The sequence below is a fragment of the Anas acuta genome, chromosome 2 (genome assembly GCF_963932015.1).
Source record: "Anas acuta chromosome 2, bAnaAcu1.1, whole genome shotgun sequence".
Taxonomy (NCBI): domain Eukaryota; kingdom Metazoa; phylum Chordata; class Aves; order Anseriformes; family Anatidae; genus Anas; species Anas acuta.
This window is the reverse complement of record NC_088980.1, coordinates 156823701-156845737: the sequence shown is the minus strand read 5'-3', so window position 1 is coordinate 156845737 and position 22037 is coordinate 156823701.

The window sequence follows — 22037 nt, the reverse complement described above, 5'->3', positions numbered from 1 at the left end:
CTAAGGGATGAGGACACGGAGAATGTGTCAGTGTGGAGGGCTAAGAATGGGGACTGGCTTGGGCTGGGGACGATCCAACCCCACAGCCCCAGGGGTTGGGAGCTGGGGAGGTTGGATGAGAAGGGCTGTGGCTCTCCTGGAGGTCCAGGAAAGATGAGCTCTCTGCAGGAGGGGAGGGAAGGAATCCCCATGGTGGGTGCTGTGCCTGCTGGGGGGCTCGGAGAGCTGTGCAGAACCAGAGGAATGGGGATGGGGTTGTTGGTGCAGCACCCCTGCACATGGGCTAACACCCAGTGGCCAGTTTTGGGCCGTACTGGAGATATTTCAGCAGCCAGATTACGTCTGGCTCTGCCCAGGATTTATTCCTGGTTGGATACAGAACTGGCATGGATCTTTCCAGCAGTGTCCCCACCAGAGGTCCTTCCACCTCGTGTCCCTTGGGATCCAGGTGTTTTCCACCAAAACGGGCCAGGTTTGCATGAGCATTGCTTCGTCACAGAAACCACCCTCCTGGTCCTGTGCTGAACACAAACCAGTCGAGGCAGTGAAAGCTTCGCTCTTGGAGCACCGAGTTGTTAGAGCTTGGGAAAAAACGCATGCTCCAGAAATAGCCAAGGTGTACTTAGACTGTGAATGTGTGCAATCCAATTTAAATTGTAAAATGTTTAGAGAGCAGGCTGCTGGTGACAAGGACCTGTCCTTTTCTCTCTGTGTGCTGCACGGGGCATGGTAAGGGCTTGGACTCCCGTGGGATGGCAGGTGCTATCACACCAGGCGTGGCAAGGACCACAAAAATGGGCAGAAGAACACCTGAAGAGCTTTGCACAGTGCTGTTCATGTCCTGGAGAAGACAAGAATCCAACGTGGGGCAAGCAAAACATCACTCAGACCCATCGGGATTTATTGCTTCCAGGTACAGTCAAAATAGAGTAAAATTAGATGACTTTGCTTCGGTGTGGTTTGCTGCTGAAGCAACCGAAGATCTTCTTTGGAGGAGGATATCCTGGGGGCAGGAAGGGTGGAGGTGGCCCTTGCATGGTGTGGGCTTTCCACAACGCTCAGCACCCATGGGTTGGGGTGGGTGAGGTGTGTTCCTGTGTGACCACCGGGCCACCACCATGGGCACGTGGCCACGCTGCTCCATCCCAAACCCCCAGCACCCTCCCTCATGCTGGCTGCTCCATCTGAGCTCATTGGCACTCCTAAACCTGGGTCCTGCCTTGTTTTTGCCTCACCTTCAGCCTCCAAAGCTGCAGAAGGATGCAGACATGAACTTTCTTGTCCCAAAGCCCTGGATCCATCTTCCAGCTGCCTGCCCAAAGTTCTGCTCCCATTGCTTGCTGGCATTGCATTCACCCCTTCCCTCTGCAGTGGGGCTTAGGTGGGGCCAGGACCGTGGCATTGCACTTGTAGAGGACTCCCCAAGTCTCAAAATCCCTCGACCCCAAGGGTATAAGGAGCTCTTGTGCCATACCCAGCCTTCTGCTCTTGCCACCATGCTGCTGGTGATGGAGCAGGGTCAACGTGTGGTCTCCCTCCCCTAGAAAGGCATCCTTATAGCGAGCATCACTGGGAGGCTGACATTTCCCCATTTCCCCCATCCCTCCTCTGTCTGCCCGCTTCCACCACCCCATCCCACTGTTTTCAGCCTCGTAGCCCTCCATGGTTCACCCAGAGGCATCCTCCACCCTCGGCTCCCCTCCTCTCCCCGGCTCGGTTGCTCAGCCCCCGCCGGCAGCCAGCGAGCCTCTTTCAGGTGAGCTCCGAGCTTTAATTGAAAGCCGCCGCCGCCACGCGCACGAGCACGCAGAGACCCGGGAGCCCCTCTGAAGCCTGACTCAGGTTGGGGAACCTGCCGGCACATCGCGGGCCCGACAGATAATTAAAGTGACAATTGATCACGCGGGAGGAAGGGAGGGTGGTGGAGATGGGGGGACGGTGATGGTGCCTTTCCCAAGGAAGTCACCGTGCCATCAACGAGCTGCACCCCGCATGCACATGGCATGGCCAAAATTCCCTTTGGCCACCTCATCCCCCCTCATCACAAGGGGGTTTTTGGAGCCCCCCAGGCCCCGCCAGGGCTGATACAAAATCTCAGGGCTTGATCGCTGCCGTGTCGCGGCGTTTAGAAGCGCCAGGCTCGTGTGTGTGCGCGCATCAAGACAGATGGGCTAAAATTTCCCGAATGCTCATGAAAGATTCAGGGGCGTCACTTGTTAAATTTAATTGGGAGAAACCCGACTCGGTGCCTGACTGCACGGTTTGCTGGCTTTTGCTTAAGAAGTCAACTGACAAGCTTGTCGTGTGTGTGTGTGTGTTTGTTTTTGTTTTTTTTTTCTTTCTTTCCCTCTCTGTCTCCCTCCCACCTCCTTTCCCCAACTCCTGCCATGGGCTGTGTCGTGAATAATTTGGGGAGCATTATCTCCTGCCGTCCCCCCAAGTGCCTCTCCCTGAGCGGATCCAGCTCCCTCTTGTTCAGGGCATGGGAAGGGGAGAAGTGGACTTTCTGTGATGCCATCAGCTTGGGATTCAGGAGTTCCAGGGCTGCTGCAGGTTCCTCAGGTTCCCTCCAGCCAGTGATTTTGATCCAAAACCAGGAAGTTTCATAGGTGCTTCAATTAATATCATGTGTCAGCATAGATCTGGGCACTAAACCCTCTGTGCCAGGGCTGAAACATTTTTGTTCCCCACATGAACACTCCATGGGAGAGGAGGGAGGTGCCAAAGCCCCTCTCCAAGTTGGGTTTTCTGGAGCTGAGATTTCCAGAGGCTGGAGGAAAACTGTATGCAGACAGGGGTGACAGTGAAGTTTGATGACTTCTCATGGAGGATTTTGAAAGGGATGGGTGTGTTTACCAAGGAAGTGCATGTGCTACTTGTTTCTTGTAAAAAAAAAAAAAAAGAAAAAAAAAAGAAAAAAAAAAAAAAAAAGAAAGAAAGAAAATAAAGGAGATTCCAGGAGGGATCCTTGCATGGATCTGGACTCGCACGAGAGCTCTGCATCCCTGAGCACCTCCAAGCTGAGCCTGTGTCCAGCCACAGCGCAGTGGGAGCAGAGGGCTTTGGAAGTCGTGCAGCCCTTTGCTCAAGGTGGGATGTTGCTGGCTGGCAGCTGTCAGATTACGTTTAACACCTGAGTGCATCCCAGGCACAGCCCTACCTGCGGGGTCTGGGGCAGTGGCAGCACTCACCAGGGCTGCGTGGTTCGCAGGGGAGCTGCTAAGCACGAGGTGGGAGCAGTTTGCAAGCTGCTGGAGGACCTTGGTCAGTGCTTCCCGGGAGAGAAGGAGGTGGAACATGACCCTGTTGAATGGGCTATGGGTTGTCTGGTGGGATCTGCATGCTAAAGTGAAACGATTCATGTCATTAAGACTTTGCAAAAAAAAAAATAATATATATATATCCAGAGGTTTCCATCTGACTGCTCATCCACCCTTCTCTCCACCCATCCATCCATCCATCCATCCATCCATCCATCCATCCATCCATCCATCCATCCATCCTCTTCCAAACCTGTCATTTAGGTGTCATCTTCTCTTTCCCCTCTGTGCAGAAACGTCAAAGCCTCCTGATAGTCCAGAATGTCCCAAAAGCAAGGGCATGGCACAGCCTGGAGCCCCATAAGTATTTGCACCCTGTTTCCCTAGGTGTCCTCTTGGATAAAGCTGCCTGGTCCAAACTTTTCATCTCTGCATACCCAAAGTCATCTCTGCTGCTTTGGGAACCATCAGTTCCCATTGGACTCAGCTGCCTCTGAGCAGCACAACGAGGTCACTGTTCTTGGGTGTCTTCTGGTTCTCCTTGAAGGGTTTGCTGTAGGTGGGGTGGATCAGTTGCTTCTCTGGTGTGGGTTTATGAAACAAATAAGTGCCTCTTGTTCTAGCTGATAAATCGCCTGCAACCAGCCTGATTTTTTTCTTTATGTGTTTCAGACCAAGATCCTAGGGCCAAAAGGTGGCTTTTGATGAATATCTAGACATGCTGGAGTGCTCCTGCCCAGAGAGACAGGAGGTTAGGAGACAGAGCTGTGCAAGGAAGTCTTCTTTAGGTTTTAGGTGCCAAACTCTGGCAGGTTTCCATAAGAGTGAGATGCTTTGGTACCAACATCTAGACAAGGTTGGCAGGACACCCCACACCACTCATTCCTGCATAATCCCAACGTGCTGGTTCATCAGCTGAGCTGTGGTATCCCCCTGTCCTTGGGAATCCCCGCCACCAAAATGCTTTAGTGTGAGTGATGTTGATTAGGGGTTAAGTGAGGCCACACTGGGGTAGGTGAACGGCACAGAGTTCAATGAGATATCTGGTGGGGGGACAGAGGGGAAAATGCATTATTGTTCAAAAAGAAAGGGCTAGTCTACAGAAAATCATCTGCTTTGGGGCAGTCTCAGCAGCAGCCAGAGATGCTCCTGGGTTCTGGGCCAGCTGCAGAAAGGAGATCATATCTGCACAAAATCCCAAAAGAAAGGGGAACTGTGTCTTTTGACCACGTTATTTGCTGGAACTTGTGTTTGTATTTGTCTTCTTGTTTCTTTTTTTTCTCCTTTTCCTCCTTAAAACAAATAAAACCCCATCCTTATTCACCACTAGCAACGGAGGAGGAAAGGGAGGAAAAAGAATTATTATAAACGGGGAAAACAGATCCCTGCAAAGGAAAAATGCTTCCCATATTCTTATGTCAAAAATTAAACTCCCAAAATCACATATTTTGTTTTGATGAGGAATAAAAGACATCTGAATGACACAGAGAGTTTTGTATTGTTCTGTACTCCATTTTTTATTAAAAAACTAGCAGACTGGATGGTCTTTTGATTACTCTGTCTCAAATGGGGTCTGCCAACATGACATTTGGGCCCATCAGGCCAGAAGTGGTCCCAAAGATGTCACAGGAGGACAATGCCTTGCTGTCAGGTTTCTACATCACGAGGACCTGGTGGAGGAGCAGAACCTGCAGCTCTCACGTCAGCAAAGTTGTAGGTCCAGGTTTCAGACCTGGACATTGCACAAAACTTCCAGGAAGGAGCTGATGGATGAGCTCTGGAGGATGATGGAAACTCCCAGTTGGGGATATTTGTGACGTTTGTTGGACCTCGTGACCCCAGGATGGGTGGATGTTTTTCTGGCCATGCTCAGGGACAAAAGGAGCTCCTGATGTTTGGGTTACTCCATGGTCCATCTTCTCCTGAGGTTATCCTGCTCCCTGCCAGGTCTGGCTGTGGTGGCAGAGGGAGGACTGGCTATTTCTGGACCCATTTCAACCATTCTCTGATGTGTACAGCTTAGCTCCTATGGGTAGGGGAGCAGTTTCCCATGGGAATATTTATCCCCAGGCTTTGCTCCCTCTTGGGGGTCATTGTCACTGGCTTCCAGTGAGATTTCCTCGAAGGGATCACAAAATATTTTATGAATTAAAAAAAAAAAAAAAAAGACATTAAACTCTGGTAAACAAACAATTCCCTTCTCCCATTCCCCACGTTGAACTTTCTAGCTCTTTCTGTTATCAAACCTGCAATCCAGAGGTTTAACTACACAATAAGCTCAGAGATGACACGATGGTGTGCTGGTGTCATTGCAGTTTTCCTGGGTGGGAGGTTCGAGGCTTAAGGGCTCAGCTCGGGTATGAGTCCCCTGTCCTTTGCTTGCCCAGGGTTGCCTGACCATGGGGTAGGGTCAATGTTATTGCCTTCCCCAGTCCTCATCCTCCTGCAGAAGAAGCTGAGGGGTTCCCAGCTGGCCATGGGGTTGTGCTGGTACCAACTGGAACACGAACAATAAGGAACTGACTGTAAAAATGTCCTTGGACAGCAAAGACAGCCTGCCCAGAACGGTCCCACGAACCAGACACGTTGCTGATGTAGTGGAAACCCTGCTGGTTTGCACTGTTGGGATGCTCGACCTCCAAGACTGACCCATTGAGCTTCCCAGGACTTTCTGGAGGGGTTATAGCTCTTGCTTGCTCTGTGCTAAGTGCTTCTCTTCCTCACCTGGGATATTTGACCTGTCCTGAGCACTGGCTGCAGTTGCTACCTGCAATTATGACAGCACTTGTAGAGGCCATGGACCACTACCTAGAGCTTGTATGGCCAAAAAGGATGGAAAGTTCACAACAGAACAGGCAAAAGGAAGGGTAGGTGAGATGACTCCAGTGTAATTGGTGATAGCAAGGCTGGGACTCAACCTCTGTACCGGGGACTCGCAGATTAGCACCTCATTGAGCACAATCTCCTCAAAGTTGGGAGAGGAAGCAGGCAGAGAGCAAGGCGTGGGCAAGCCAGGGGTCCAACGTTTAGTGTTACTGCTGCTTAGGGGCAGAAATAGCCGCTATTAGGTTGCATTGAGTCATTTGGAGCCAGAAGGTTGAAGTCCTGGCCACAGAGCGTGACCCGGTGTTTTGTGTCCACTCTGATTCCAAGATCCCTCCCCAGGAGCTGGCCTGGGGGTTGAGTCCACCTCCTCATGCTCCAGGTTGGTGTGGTCATTATTTTATTATTATTATTATTTTATAAATATTTTTCAAAAATATTTTATTTTAATGTATTTTATTTATTTATTTATTTATTTATTTATTTATTTATTGAGGGGAAGGCTTCTGCCTGGTGTCCGAAGTTGAGAACGAGGTTGAATTTCAAATAGTATAAATGTGCATGTGAGAAATGGGAAAAAAAAATCCCTCCTGCCTCAGTTTCCCCACCTCAAAACGGGGAGGGGGAAGCACTGTCTGGTCTCGCAAGGACTGACACATCCTATTAAAATTGGTGCTTCGAGGGTGACGACACCAATTTACATCAGTGAATACCAGTGCTGGGTTGCCCTTTCGGATCACCCCGTCCTGCTGGGAAGGAGATTCCCCTTCTGTGGAGAGGAGCCAGGTAACCCTGGAAAGGGGAAGGTTTAAAGGCCAGGGCCATGGGCTGGATCCAAAGCAATACCCTTTTTACTCAGCCACCTGCTCTTTCTAGAAGGACATAAAGATTTTAGAAATTTCTCTCTCTCTCTCCCTGGTTCTCATCCAGTTTCACTGATCAGAGAAAAAGAGGGATGTGAGTGCTGTGGGAAGGGATCTGACCCAGAGCCCAGCATCCTAAATATCAGAAGTTGTAGGGAACTCATCCCTGGGGTAGGTTTATTTCTGGTTCCAAGTCTGATTCAAGAGAAATTGGGAAAATAACCATCACCTGAGCACACTTCATACAAAAAAAAGGGGGAAAGTCATGATGAAGTGACCTCTTCTGGACTTGGTTTTGGTGATACTATAGGTCCAAGGAGATGGGTTTGAGATCCTGGCATGGCAGATGAATTAACCACCCTGCCTTGGCTCTCTGGGATATGCACAGCACCTGGCCAGGACCTTCTTGCTCTAAAAAAATAAGAGGTGATAGGCCAGAATGGATCGTTTCTCCAGGAAAGGGAAGTCCCATGTACTTCTTGACAGAATTTTCATGAAAAGCTTTGAAACTCTCAAAATACCCCTTGTTCTTACAAACCCTGCCTTCAGCCTTCTCTCTTCATCTCAGGAAAGGCGAATGCATTGCCACTGAAATACCTATGAAACAGGAAAAATCACAATTGCAATTAATTTACACAAGGAGAGAGAACGTTCTAGTTTGGCCCCGAGTGAGTTTTGACTGTGAAAAGGAGATAAATAAATTGTAAATACAAGATGTTCCTTGTCATACAAGATGCTTGGGAATGGCACAAAGCTGCACCAGGAGAGGTGCAGACTGGACATCAGGAAATGTTTCTTCACCGTGAGGGTGGTCAAACACTGGAACAGAAGGTCGGTACATCACTCCTGTTAATGTATAGTGCCCTTAATAATAAGTTTTAACTTTTGGTAGGACCTGAAGAGGTCAGGCAGTTGGACTGGATGAAGGGTGCCCAGGACCTTGTCCAGATGGGGTTGGAGATCTCCAAGACTCCACAACCTCCCTGGGCAACCTGTGCCAGAGCTCCATCATCCATACAGTAAAGAAATGCTTCCCAATCTTCTTCTTGCTCCCCTTGCGAGGGGTTTGTGGTGGTGAGGGTGGCCTGGGGATGGTGTCTGTGCAGCTCCGTGGCCTTGGTGGAAGGAAATATCAGTTATCTCTCTGCTAGACACCCTGCAGTGAGCTCATGCCATCCGTGGAGGGGTGCCTGCCGCTTTCTTGGCTCTCCAAACCACATTTTCTGCAGGGATGGGGAAAGCCCAAAGCTCCGCTGCTTCTTCCAGCTGGCCCTGCTGGCTCTCATCCCAGCTCTGCTGCAGGATCTGTCCCACCTCCCGTGGTGGTGAGCTCCAGGATGGACATGCCCAGGTACCCACAGCACTCCCGGACACCCTCGGTCCTGCCTTTCCCCCTCACCTCCTGGCATCCTCCGGGCCCTGCTCTCCTCCCGGGGAGCGGCGGAGGCAATCGTTAGCGTTAAAGCAAGCCGCTTGAATTTCCCCCCTTCCCTCAAAGTAATTTTTTCTCACTTCCGCACAGCGTGTGGAGTGAATTTTAGCACCCGTAAACACTTTGCGCTGCTGGCTCCCGGCTAATTGACTCTGACAGTTAGTGTAGTCAGCAGCTGAATGGTGTCACTGGGAATTAGACTGCCGTGATAGACTGCCAGGAGCAAATTACTTTGTCACTTCTCAGCTGACTCTAAAATATGGGGCTTTTTTTTTTTTTTTTAATTCTTCTTTTTACTTTTGATTTTTTTTTCCCCCCCCAGTTTTTGTTTTGTTTTTGAGATTTTCTTCGCATGTGTTTGTGTGAGCGCACGCGGGTGTTTGAAGCCCCGATAAACCGAGCCTGATTTGTTTAAGGCTCATTTTCTGTTGAAGACAACCTGGCGAGTTGGGAACGAGCTCCTCTACCCCCACCCCACCTCCCAAACCCCCTCCCTTGTAATGTTTATGAAGCGGGTTCTGGAAATGCTCTTTTAAAAGGGACCCCAAGGGGACTGCAGGCAAGTGCCTTGTGCACAGGGAATGAGATTCCTCACGGCCCCCACGGCACACACATCCCTTCTTTCTGCAGTGTCCCCCGACCCTGGTATCCATCACCTGTCTAGCAGTGCCATGCATCTATCATTCATTTATCCACCTCCACTGGGCAGCTTTGATTTGCTTGTTCATCTCCCTGACACATTTCTCGTGCTGCCCAGTGTTTCAGGCTGCATCCATTTGCCAACCTCTCCAGCTTTTTGTCAGCTGGCTGTGGGCTCTACCCTCCAGTCTTTGAGCCTTCCCTTTGCTGGGTTGCCTTATCTATCTCCCTTATCTCATCCCAAATGTCTCCCATGGTGCCAGACAGCTCCAAGCCATCAGGCAGTGCTGGGAGTGTTGAAATCAAGCTCTCCATCCTCAAAGTCTTTTTGAGGTCCCATTGGCCACTTGAGTGATATTTGGAAAGCTGGTGTGAAAAGTTGCTACCAGTGTGGTCAGGATGAGGTGGTGTCAAAACAGACTGAGCCTCAGAAACACAGGGCAGTGTGGGATTTTAACCAGGCAAAGGCAGGAAATTCATGGGGTGGTGGAGCCAAGCCCCGATTCAATGTCCTACAGATGCCAACCCCCCATGGCTGGACTTAACCTGGGGGGACCTGGGCTCTCCCAGTGTCATTTCTGATAATCACACATGTTATGGTGTGGAGATGGCTAATTTTATGACGACATCCTTTTGTCTCCATGTAACTCCTTGAAACGTCACCCCAACCGGCCCAAGGGCAGAGGAGGAAGGCACAGGACTCCTGCCCCACTCCATGGTCAGTGGTTTGGGACAGGAAGTGAAGAGGAGCCCTTAACCACTGCCATCCAGCCAGGCCATTCATCTGGGGATGATCCGGGGATTATTGCTATTAAATTAATCCCAGCTCTGTGCTGGAAGGGCTTTTCATACACGTGGGAATGGGAGGGAAGGGCTGATGTGCCTGAACACTGGGCTGTTATTTTTGGGGTAACAGCACTTGCTCTGATGAAAAACATTTCCACTCCCTGCAACGCCTGCATCCTTAGACCAGTGTCACTGGTGCAATGCTGCTACTAGCACACTTAGCATCTTTCCAAGTGTGATTCCACCCCATAAACATAGTTACATCAGGCTTTATGCTGACAAAAACACACAATTACAAGCCACCATCAGAGCAATCTCTCCCCACCACTCTCCCTTCCCGACACCCTGCTGTTTTGGAGTCAAGGGCAAGGTTAGCCCAAGGAAAAGTCTCTGGACAGTCCCTATGATCATTTTTTCTTCCCAGCAGAGACTCTGGCATCCCAGTCAAGCTACGTTAGGGAAAGGAGAAGGTTATCACCTCTTTTGGTCCAGGAGCTGTAGGGATCTTATAGAGTTGGCTCCAAAATCACATATGGGCAGTTGGGCCCAACTAATAGGGGTTTGTAGGTGGGGTATGAGAGTCTCTTGTCCTTGTCTTGAAGGGTTTTGTGCTTCTGCCTTGAGACTGGAGACCTGAGATTAAGGGGAAAGGATCATCTGAACACAAAGCCCATCACCACATCTTGCTGCTGCAGGATAAAAAAAAATGAAGGGGCTTAAGTGGCAGCACAGAAACTGAAGGAGAAATGACAAATCCTCCAAATGGGTCTATGTTATCTTGGGTTTATACTGGGGAGCACCTGGCTGACCTGGATATGAACCAAGGCTTGCTGGTTTGTGGTGAGGGAGACATTCACTGAGCTCCACGGGGTGATCTCAGACTCTGCATTTTCCCAGCTCCCAGTTTCACCGAGGATGCTAGCACCTCTCATCACGTCCAGGCATCTCCAAAGCCTGGAACATTTGAGGCAGCTGGTGGCCAAGACCATCAGCTGGGGTGACTGTCCATATGGAAGACCACCAAGGATGGGACAACCCCACCTGGAAGAGACTTTGCACAGCTGGGCTTGCCCCACGCTCCCCGGATATAGGACAGATTTCTCCAGCAAGTAACCCCATGAAAATACCAGCTTTGGCTCTGCTTCTCACCAATAAACCAGAGTGAGTTTAATCCTCAAAGTGCCTGGGCCTCTCTGTTGCCAGCCTCTGGCTCCGACACAAGATGTGCATCAGCCCTAAGTAGCTCTTTGTTGGCCATGCGAAAAAAAAAAAAAAGAAAAAGAGGTGCTGCAGGCAGGGGGGAGAAGGCACAGTAGGGGAAATAGGTGTGGGACTGGGGGTTTGTTGGGGGAGCCTTTGGGGTGGGCTGGAAGGATGGAGCACTTTTGGTCCCCTCTGCATGTCTTCAGCTGAGTGTTTTGTGGATGGCTCAGGAGATTGGATGTATGCTGGGGAAGAGGTGATGCTTTGTGCACACATCTCAGGTCCTGAGCTGCCTGGGGACATCCCTCTGATAGCATTCAGCTGTCCCTGCTTTGAAGAGGAGGCCGTAATTTTGAAGAGGAGGCCGTAATTTTGAAGAGGAGGCCACAATTTTGAAAAGGAGACCACAGTTTCTGCCCAGTACCAATGTTCTGTGGGTTCCTGGCAGGCAGCAATGTCAGCTGGCTGCCCCAGGGTCTGGTCTGGTCCATGAGTTGGACATTTTTGTTGGAAGATGCAAAGGACCTGGCTGTCCCCCAGGGTCCACTGAGCCCTCACACCAGTTCTTCAGGTGCAAAAAGCTTTTTCTTTTTGCCAGCAGCAGGTAAATCCCTGGAGAATCTCTCTCTGGAGCAGTGACCATGGCTCTTCCCAGTGCCTACGCAGGCAGCAAGACCACAAGGGCAAGACCCTTGGGCTTTTGGCAAGGTGGATGCTTCTCCTGACCCCATTTTTCCAAGCTGTCTGGTGAAAGTGCCACTGCCAAGCACCAGCCTCTGCATAAGTGACAAACAATGATGATGGGTCTGGGAGGATAGCAGGGGGTATTTCATGAGTCTTCTGAGGTCTGGGGTGTGCCCCAGCTGCTTCTGCAGAGCAGCTGCTTTTGTGTTTCAGACAGCCTCTTATTTAGGTGCCCCCTTTTTCCCTTCAGAAGCTCAGGGCTGAAGGCACTTGTGTCTCCTTGGGACCTCGACATGAGCTGGGGGTGCTCAGAGCTCCCCACTCTGGGTGCCCTACGGCAGGGATGGTTTGGAGAGGAGATGATGACCTTTGGAAGGGAAGGAGAACACCTCCAGCCTGTCAAGAGGAGGGCTGCTGTGTCTACTGGGGAAGAGCCAAAAGAAAACTGATCAACGGAGCACGGGTGAGAAAATGAGGTGCCCAGAATAGCTCGGCGGCTGGACCTGCGCCTTGTGGTGGAAGGCTGTCCTCCCTCGAGACCTGCGCCCCTGCCTGGCTGCTTTCCTGCCCCAGCGAGGGGATATCCCCATGTGTGGGTCCCATAAAAGCACAAGGACCCTGTGGCACGGCGGTGGTGGCCCCATAGACTCAGAGGAGCTTTTTATTTATTTTTATTTTTAAATGTTATTATTTTTTTTTTCCTCAAAAAAAAAAAATCTAGTTCCTTCCATCAGAGAGCAGAAACGATCCCATGTGCACTAGGAGGCCAAATAAATTAGAAGGGGAGTGGGGACTTTGTGGAACAGAGTGACACCAACATCACCCACAGATGCAGAATCCTGCCCAGGAAGGAACAGGGTGTTTTGACGAGCAATTAGCGAAGAAAAGAAGAAGAACATACCCACCCCGCAGCAGGGATGCAGAGTACCCTGCTACTGCCCTGCTTTGCCCATCCCAGGGCTCTCCTGGCTGTGGCCTCGGGGTGATGAGTTTCTCACCTCACAATTTTGGGAGCACATGTCCCTCTGGCCTGCGAGCTGTCATGGCTCAAGTGCATTAATCTCCCCCCGCCGATGTCCCGCGATGAGTGATTTTAATTTTGCTGCCTCTCGGGTTACACGGGGCCGCAGCCATGACGAAAAACCTCCCTGGCTTGGGGAATTTTGAGTTTCCCATTCCGGGATTGACGCACAGCCCAGGTTTCCAAGGGATCCTGCTCCTTCACTACGTTTGTGAAGCCACGCGTGCAGAGCCGTGCCTTTCACCAGGAAGGCTGGGGTGGTGTTGGAAGGGGGTGTGGGTGTCTACGTGGGCATCACATGCACAGAGCATCTTTAAAGGTGTTTTAAAGGTTGCATCTGGCTGAAAGCTGCTCTGTTTGCCATTGCTGCCTCCTTTTCCACCACTGCTGGCTCTGATTGCCCTGTTTAAGGTTTCTGAAACACGAGGAGAAGTGGCATCCCCTAAAAACACATCTGAGCCCACCCCATCACAGCAAACCTCGTGCCAAACCCCTTGTCCTGCAGACACTCTCCTGGGCATCGCCGTGCATCCCACTCAGGCACGAACACACACATGTGCAGTATTCCTGTATGGTGATGGACATGTACTTAAACTGGGAGAAATTCACCCCTCCCACCCTGGGCTCAGGCACCCTCTCCTTTTCTTAAGAAAATCCCTCTCTTTGGGCTTCTTCAGCTTCGCAGCCTTTAGGGGTCACTCCTAGCAAGATTTCTGTCGTTTCCCTGCAGCCTCGTCAGGTGGGAATGTCCTATAAAAGCTGACTTTGCCATCAGCAGTGGGATGTGCAGGGTGTCCCTGGCTGTTAATAGGGCCAACAATATCTTATGGTGGCTTTTGCTGAGTGTGAGCCCTCCCTTCACAGGGTCTCTCCCTGGAAATGATGATGGGTGGGCTGAGGACTATTTGCAGTGATCTGTATGGGATGGCCACGTTGTGCTTGGAGGGAAAGCAAGCAGCAGCGTGGCTACAGGGTGCTCCATGCAGCAAAGTCTAGGGTCTGTGTAACCAAGCAGTGTGGATGTGTCATTGGTGGGCACACACCATAGCCCAAATCAGCATCCCTGGGGTTGTGTGGGTGTGCTGCCACTTGTGGTTCCCTCTCTAGGAGGTGTAGCAGTCCCTATATACAAAAGATAATGCAGGTTTCCATGTGCTTGGGATGAAAAGCCTCCAAAAGCAGGTGGTAAGGGAACTGGGATGAAAACCAGGCTCTGCTGGAGTAGGGCTGGAGGTACCGAACGGGACCATTTCAGCAAGGCTTTCACCCTGCACCCAGCACCAGCATCACCCATCCCTGCATGTCCCTCAGAAAGTGGTTATCAGCCCTAAATGAGCAGCCCCATCCTGGGGGCAGCCAGAGAGCAAGCATCCCTGCTGGTGGGGACAGAAAAAAAGACAAATTCCCCCCTCCAGCACACAAACCTTTGGTCCCAGCCATGCCAATGGGACAGGTGGGCACAGAGGGGCAGTAGACCCCTTTGGTGAGATGACGAGGACACGAGGCCAATGCTTACCTCGGGAACCTATCGACTGGATTCCCTGGACAAGCCAAAAAGCCCAATAAAGGGAATTGTTCAATAATGAAAAATAGACAATTGGACTCTATTAAGCGACTGAGCCAGCAGCCAGCCTGAGTGCATTAAGGGACCTGGCTCAGGGCTTCTTCTCGCAGAGGGGCTGTGGAGCAAGGGATGGCCAGGAGATGTGGTGCTGGTACCAGTTTTCCAGGGCCAGTTTAGGTTGTCCCATGTCCTGGGAAGGAGATGATGGCTCCTGGCAGAGCTGGCACAACAGAAATGGGATAGGAAGGGGACAGACAGAGTGCAAAGCAGACAGACAGAGGGGCAGGAAGGGGGACGTGGTGATGGCTAGCTTGCTCGCTCTCACCCTGCAGGTTTTGGGAGGATCGACTGAGTTGCTCCAGCTCTGCCTGCAGCACCGAGCAGCCCACCTGTCCCTCCAGCCTGAAACCTTACCCCGGTGCTGGGACCTCCGGCTGTGCCAGCTCGGAGCCTGATCTGTTTTGTCCCCCCCCCCCCCCCTTCCCCGTCCCAGCACGAGGAGGTACCTGCTGCTGGAGCCTCACACGTCCCGCTGCCAGGTCCCCAGCCCGGCGCTGTAAGCGGATCCCCGCAGCTCGTGGCTTGTTACGTTTCCCAGCACAGTCTGTGCCGGTTAGCATGCACCTTCAGGAATTTGGAGATGCTCCCTGCAACGGGGAGGCCCCTGGGTAAAAGGGATGGCATCTTCTCTCCATGACGTAAGCCCTCGCTGAGCCAAATAGCTCCACACCCGGGCACGGCTCGCCCCAACACGCATCCCTACTGTAAGCACCAGTTTGCGGGGTGCAGCCCGCACCCATCCCAAACTGGGACCTCCCGAGGATGCACCACGCATGGTTGGGCGTGAAGGGTGGTGGGGCTGGTCCATGCATTTCACAATCAGGGAGCTTTTTTGATGGGCAGCATTCTCCTGCTGCAGAGCCGGTGGTAACCCTGGGGGAAGCCCGTGGGTGGGGGCCGAGCTCGGTGTCTTCCGAGGTGGTGATGCATCGGGTGTCAGCCCTGGGTGCCAGCCAGGGTGTCTTCTAACAGCAACCGGTGACCTGGCACGGCTCTTGGGGTGAGGAAGCCAAGTGCCTTCCCCCCCAGGGGGGGGCTGTAGAAGCAGGGTGGGGGGACTGGAGGGCAGAGAGGGGGATATTTGAGAGCCAGGCATGGCTTGCACCCAGCTCGCTGTTGTGGAGGGCTGCCCTGGGGAGAATGCTTGGCCGAGATGTACCTGCCAACCAGGCCGGAAAGGACGTCCATCTCCCCTCCCCAGCCCTGGGAAATGGCCAAGAGGGATTTTGGATGGAGTGGACGCATGGACAGGCGGGCTCTGGAACATGGCCTGAGGCAGCCGTCCCCCTGGGGATGGCTTTGTGTCAGGCTCAGATCATGGGTCTCCCTGCAAACACCTGGAGTACTGGGGCTCAGTGCTGGGCCTCCAGTACTGGGGGGACCTGTGTGTACTGGGAACAGCCCAGCACAAGGCCCATGAGGGGTGGCAGGGCCTGGAGCCCCACTGCCATGAGGGCTCTGCTCAGGGGGGCTTCTTTGTTTAAAAAACCAGCCATTTCCCCCGACTTCAGCAACGTTTAAGCCAGCTCAGAACAGCTGAGCTGCCCTAAAGTAGTCTTTGTACTGGAAATAGGACTGGAAATCTCCTCCTTTCACTCTTTATTCCCCTTTCTCCCCGTTTCTTCTCCGCAGCATCCCTGATCGTCTGTGCTCAACACAGCTGAGATGCTGAAGTATCTCTTTAAATATCTTTCTTGTCACTAAGGAGGTTTTTATCCTCATCCCATACTTTGATTTCCCCCCTTTTCTACCTTCCAGGAGTCCCTCCTCCATGACATAAATTATAACGGGACAGTTCTCTAAGGAAAAACCCTTCAGACTCCATCTTCCTGGTGCACACCAGTATCTCTGGGGTGGCTCCAGCCCTGCAACAACCCACCCAGTAACCTGTAGGACACTTCATGCATTCAGGATGATGCTCAGATTTATCCGACCAGGGCTCTGGCATTTTTTTTTCTACAATATTTTTCAGTCCAGGACAATTTCCCAAATGTCTGCTCTCCTAAAACGATGGCGTGCTGCCATCCTCAGACCTCCCCACATCAGAGGTGTTCCTGTCCTACACATCTCCAGGTATCCCATACACTGATTTCCAAGAGCGATGAAACGTGACCATTTTGGGGTCGCCCATGTGGTACCTTTGCGGTTTTTCTGTTTTTTACCCCAAAAGAAAATCTCTCTCAGCTCAGCAAAGGTGTTTTGTGACCCTCCAGTATGCAGCACTTTGAAAGTCTTCCCTTTTCACCTGGAGGAGAGCCACATGATGGCCCTTGTCCCTCTCTTCTGACTAAGTTTCTGCTGTGATCACAGCGTGCTCCCTTTGGGACCCTGGGGAAAAGCTATCAATGGAGAAATTTCCCCATATCACTTCTTGGATATTAAAACTTTCCTTTCCAGGAAAATTTTGCGTCTTCTGGAGAAACTTACCTTGATTTCAGTCCACCCTGTTCCATCAGATGAACCCATTTCTGTACCTTTTTGGAGAAATGTGGTGTTCTTGGTTATGTATAGTCTGGGCCATGGCTCTGCTCTGCTTTTGGTCTGGTGTTTGCAATTAGCAGCCCAGGGTCTCCTTGGATCAGCTGTGAACAGGACCTTGTCTGTGCTCAGGTCTGCATGAAATTACAGCAGTGTGCGGGGTGAAACTGCCCTGGGCCTCCTGCTGCCTGCTTAAAGAAATGCCTGAGGGATGTGTGGGGTGCCCACAACCTCACATCAAAAGGTTTCATTGGGGTTAAACTGAGAACCAGAAGGATCACTCTTAGCCCTTTCTAGAGCCAAGGGAGACGATTGCCCCACCATCCCATCCTCAGACCTGAGCTGCCCCTCTGTGAGGCTCCAACCTTGGGTATGGGAATAATTGGGTCCATTCGTTTAGGGGTGGTGAATTCACAGGAGGCAGTTAATTACAGCTGGGAGCAGCACAGCCTCTTCCCTCTGGCGTAATGACTTCTGCCGTGATGGTCCTTTGTGCTCCCAGGAAATCTAAAATCCAGGTCCCCTAAAGTAAGTGTAATCATGAGGGTCATTTTCAACCCGGCAGATGCTAAATCGCGCTCTGCTGACGGCTGGAAAAACCTCTCCCTCTCCCTCCCAATCCATGCAGAAGTTTTGCAACAGCAGCAAATCCCCTGATAACCCTCCTGTGCTGGAAGCAAAGCCCTCCCCAACTCAGCACACCAAGAAGTGTGCTGGGGCACGGCCAGCTCTGCAGAGCATCAGCTTCGGCGATTTCCCTCTGTTTTCCTCGCTGGCTGGGAGCTTGAGGCAAGTGCCGTACTTCTGAGTCAGTTGCTTTCTTTTTCCTAATTCAGGGCAGTTTGCAAAAGGATTAGTTTCTGTTTGAAGGTGGTATTTTTTATTATATTTTATTTTTTTTTCATGCTCCAGGAGAGTATCTAGGCAGAAGTAGCAGGCTGAGGGAGTGAAGAGCCTTGCAGGGACCCTTCCCTTAGCCAGTCAAATGGGCAGCTTGTGATGGTGCCACCGGGATTGGGCTTGTTTTGGTCCAGGTCTAGTGGGCTCAGCATCCCTGGAGTCACTGCTTCTTGAAGCACAGCCCCAGCCCAGCCCTGTATGGCTCAGGTTTGGGAAACTTTAAGTCACTTTTGTGCCAGGGGTTTGAGCTAATGCTGGCCCAGCTCATGATGATGTTATGCTGCATTGATAGGTCTCTTTACTCTGCTTTTCCTTGTCTAAGGGTTGGCTTGGAGCAGTCCTGAAGACACCTGGGGACTGACAGTCTCTGCACCTCATCCACAGGTACAGCTGTGCCTCCCAGGTGCCTTCGTCTCCTCTCACCCTTCATTTTAGCTAGTCTGGGTAAAAACTGTTCTCACTGCTGCTTTTCTGCCTCCAGCACTCAGCAACTCTTCTGACAGCCCCTTTCAGTCCTGCTAAACTCCTTGCATCCTAAATTCCAGTGGCCCCATTCCTGTTGCCTCATTGCTCCATCCAAAATATTTCTTGGGAATAATCCCACTCGTGTTGTCCCTCCAGCTGCAGATTTATTTATTTATTTATTTATTTATCTATCTATCTATCTATTTATTTATTTATTTATTCGTAATCCCAGCTCCCTGAGCATCTTCCCAAACCAAGGCACTCACTTTCTGCTGCAGTTCTTCCTGAAGCACAGAGAGACACCCATGCTCTTGGGCAGGTCGCGTGGCCTCTTGCCGTGTCTTGGATGCCTCCGCTGATCTCCATCAACATGTTTAAATCCCGCAGTGAGTCTGTAATTTGGTCTGTGTCTTGTTTGCCTGGTTGCTGTTTTCTTCTGTAGGTCAGGTTGCTGCCTGGCAGTAAGCCCTGCAACAAGACCTTGCACCAGTTTAGGGTAACAGATTGCATTCCCAAGGACGGTTTGCAGACTATGGCCAATAAATTGGCCATGAGTATGTCCCCTTTCGTGTCCTTCCAGATCACTCATCACCTGGGCTCTAATGCTTAGTGGAGCAATTGTTCATGCCACGCAAAGGAAAGTGGTTCAAAGGGGGCTGATTGGGACCAGGACCAAAGCAGGAGCATCAGCCTGGGGCGAAACCTAGAAGAGTAGGGGAAGAGGAGCAGGTAAGGCCTGTGATGCACCAGTTTGGGTACCACTTCTTGGGCATGTTTGTCTTCTGGTGGGCTGGGCAGGTGGAGGAGGCTTCACCTTTCCATCATCTGTTCTGCCAGGTCAAGCAGGACTTGCTTTCAGCAAGGATTTTTCCCCCTTGGGCTTCATTACACAGCTAATCAGGTGGAAAACTCGGCTCTTGCTTGAGGCTCCTGGCTGGCTCAGCTTTTCATCCCACTTCCTGGTCTCTACTGGAGTCTGTCAGTCTGGGGTTTCCTTCTCAAGGGATTTCTCATGGTTTTATGATCTTATTGCAACCCAAGAGGCAAGGGACAGCTGTGGCTGGTGTCACCTCCTTGGTGCTCTTGCATTTTTGCACCTGGAGTCTCCTGCCCTGTTCCCTGCACGGGAGGAACTTCCACAGCTGCAGTCCCACTGGGTGCATCTCTCATTGCAACAGACCTTCATGTCCTGCTGTGGACTCCAAGGGCTCTCTTCAGGGCTTAGAAGTGCCTCCAGAAAATGCCCAAGTCTTTTTGAGACTTCATGACCTACTTTATCATAAATAATAAAGTCTGAGCTCCCTCTGCCCCTGCAGAACTGGTCAAGGTGGCTGTTGGGTTTAGAGTGTAAACCCAACAGATTTTAGGGTGTATTTGTCCAAATAAAGACTCCCCAGGTGCTGCTGGGTCGGTGCTCCCCATGCTTGCAGATGGACCTTGGGGATCATAGTTCTGATGGAGACCCCGATGCTGGCTCCAAGCAATCCCATCCCCATGACATGCTCACAACCTTCTAAGGGAAACCAGGATAGGTATCTGCTCTGCTTGTTTTTATGATTTATTGCTGTCTTTTCCCAGCTCCTCTTCTTCTTGCACCTTGTCCCAGTGAGCTCAAGCATTCCTGATCCCAAGGAGTCCTCTCCCATAAAAATTGCAGCATTTCTTGAAGGAAGGACCCTTGTGTTGGGCTGTTCAGCTATTTCTGGCCTCGCCACTTATTGATTTTTGTGGTGATTCCTGTTTCATCTCCCTCGTTCTGCTCAGATCTGCTGGTGGGAAGCAATCACTACAACCCATCATCTTCACCACAATCCTGCCTCAACCCTACCGCATGCACAGGAGCATCCTGAATCCATATGCTCCCTAACTGCTGAGGGTTAGGCTAAGCTGCCCCCAAAGTGCTGCTTTTGGCCAAAACTGCCTCAAAATCCTCAGCTCAGAACCCCACAGTCCTGCAGCAACCGAGCGGCTCCATCCAGTGAGAGCTTTCCCACCTGCATCCTGCCCAAAACCTCTGCAGTTTTTACCTTCTCATTTTTTAAATAAATGTGCCAGCACCCCACCTTCTCCCCCTGCAGCTCATGCCCCCCTGGGCAGCCTCTCCCAGCTCAGCAGCGAGCGCAGCCTCGGGTCAAGTGTAATCATTTTTATAGAGCCGGGGATCAATAGCCGCTTGAGATAAATGCTGCGTCTTAGAGCCCCCCTCGGATCCTGGAAAGCCAAAGCAACCACGACACGAAAGAGCACTTACTATATTACTGCTGCAGGTGGACGGAGGGGCCAGATCCCCGTGCCAGACGCTTGGCAGAGCTCTGGGATCAGATGCAGGAGCTGTGCACGGCTTCTCCGGGGGTAGAGGAGAGCATCCCTACTGCTGCAAATCCTCTTTACCTGGCCTGCAGGTACGTCCCTGTTTTACAGAGCACAAACCTCAGCTGCGAGGACACCCGAGGGGTTGGTGACTTCATCCCAAGCTGGTGGGTAAGGCCACCAGTCATGTGAAAGCTTCATATTTAATCATTATTCTTATCATATTTAATCATTATTCTTATCATATTTAATCTTTACTGCCTGTTTGGCTCTGCTCTCTTGCTGAAGGCTGTTAGAAGAGGTACAGTTCCCCCTAGAGCTGAGACTACCAGTGACAGACACCTAGACCCAACCCCCGGAAAGCACTTTGGGACAAGGTGTTGGTTAACTGTCCACAAGAAATACTCTAAGCTGGTTAATAATTTCCCTAGGATGGAACCAAATTCACTGAGAAAGAATTCAGTCTTACTCTCCATAGCCTGACCTAGCTTGGTTTGGGCACCACAAACTGGTGCTTGGCTGGTAAGGAACTGCATCATAACCTTGGCTCAGGAGTCCAGGGAATGGGCAAACAGTGGATCTTTTTATTTAGGATGGCTTTAACCTCCTGAGCAGCTGCACACAAGGCCACCTTTCAAAGCAGAGAAGCTTTAGCCAGCCTAAATGTTTTAGATCTATATCATTTAGAACTAAACCACACCGACAATAGCCAGGATGCGTGGGGAAGCCATCCATCTCACCTCCATCCATTTCTGCTTTGTTTATCCGTTCACCCGTCCATACATCAGACCATTTCTAATCCATCCTCCCAGTGCTGCAGAGGAAGGCTTGACAGGCGGAGGGAAAAAGCGCCAGGTCATCACTTCTCTCATTGTTGCAAATGAATTTTACGCATGTATATTTGTGTATGTATATATGAACCAGTGTTGCTGCGTGCTAAAGAAAGACATTTGAATCCATCGGAAATAGCGTTGTGGCCAAGATCTTACCAAACACAAAAAGCAAGGCAGAACAGAGAAGCACTTCCAGCCCAGCGTCCCATTCGCTGTCTTCTCCCACCACCACCACGGAGTCACTTCGGAGGCATTTCCAAACTGCAGGTCAAGTTGGGTCCGTTCTTCTAAATCCCCAAAGGTCCCTTTCCACCACTGATTGTTGTTCTCTGAGTCTGGATCCTTCTCTGAATTACAGCTGCTATTTCGACTCCTTGTTGCTGATTTGGTCCTGGCTCCCCCATCTTTCTCCTGAACCCAGCTCTGCACACAGGGCACAGGCAACAAGATCATAAAAAATCATCCCTTTCAGAGTGCTCTTGCTTGCTTTGGCTAAACTGCTTTGCTGTGCCTCAGTTTCCCTGCTGTGGTTGGTGGGTAATCTTCCAAGTATCACAGCCTTCATGCTGGCAAAGACCATAGACCATCTCATAGTTCCTTGTGAGAGTTTGGTCCCTGCATGATTTTCATGCCTCATCAAGACAAAACATACTCAAATACCTTCCATTTTCCTTCTTGATGGTGCACAGCTGATGGAGACCCATCTCCTGACACCA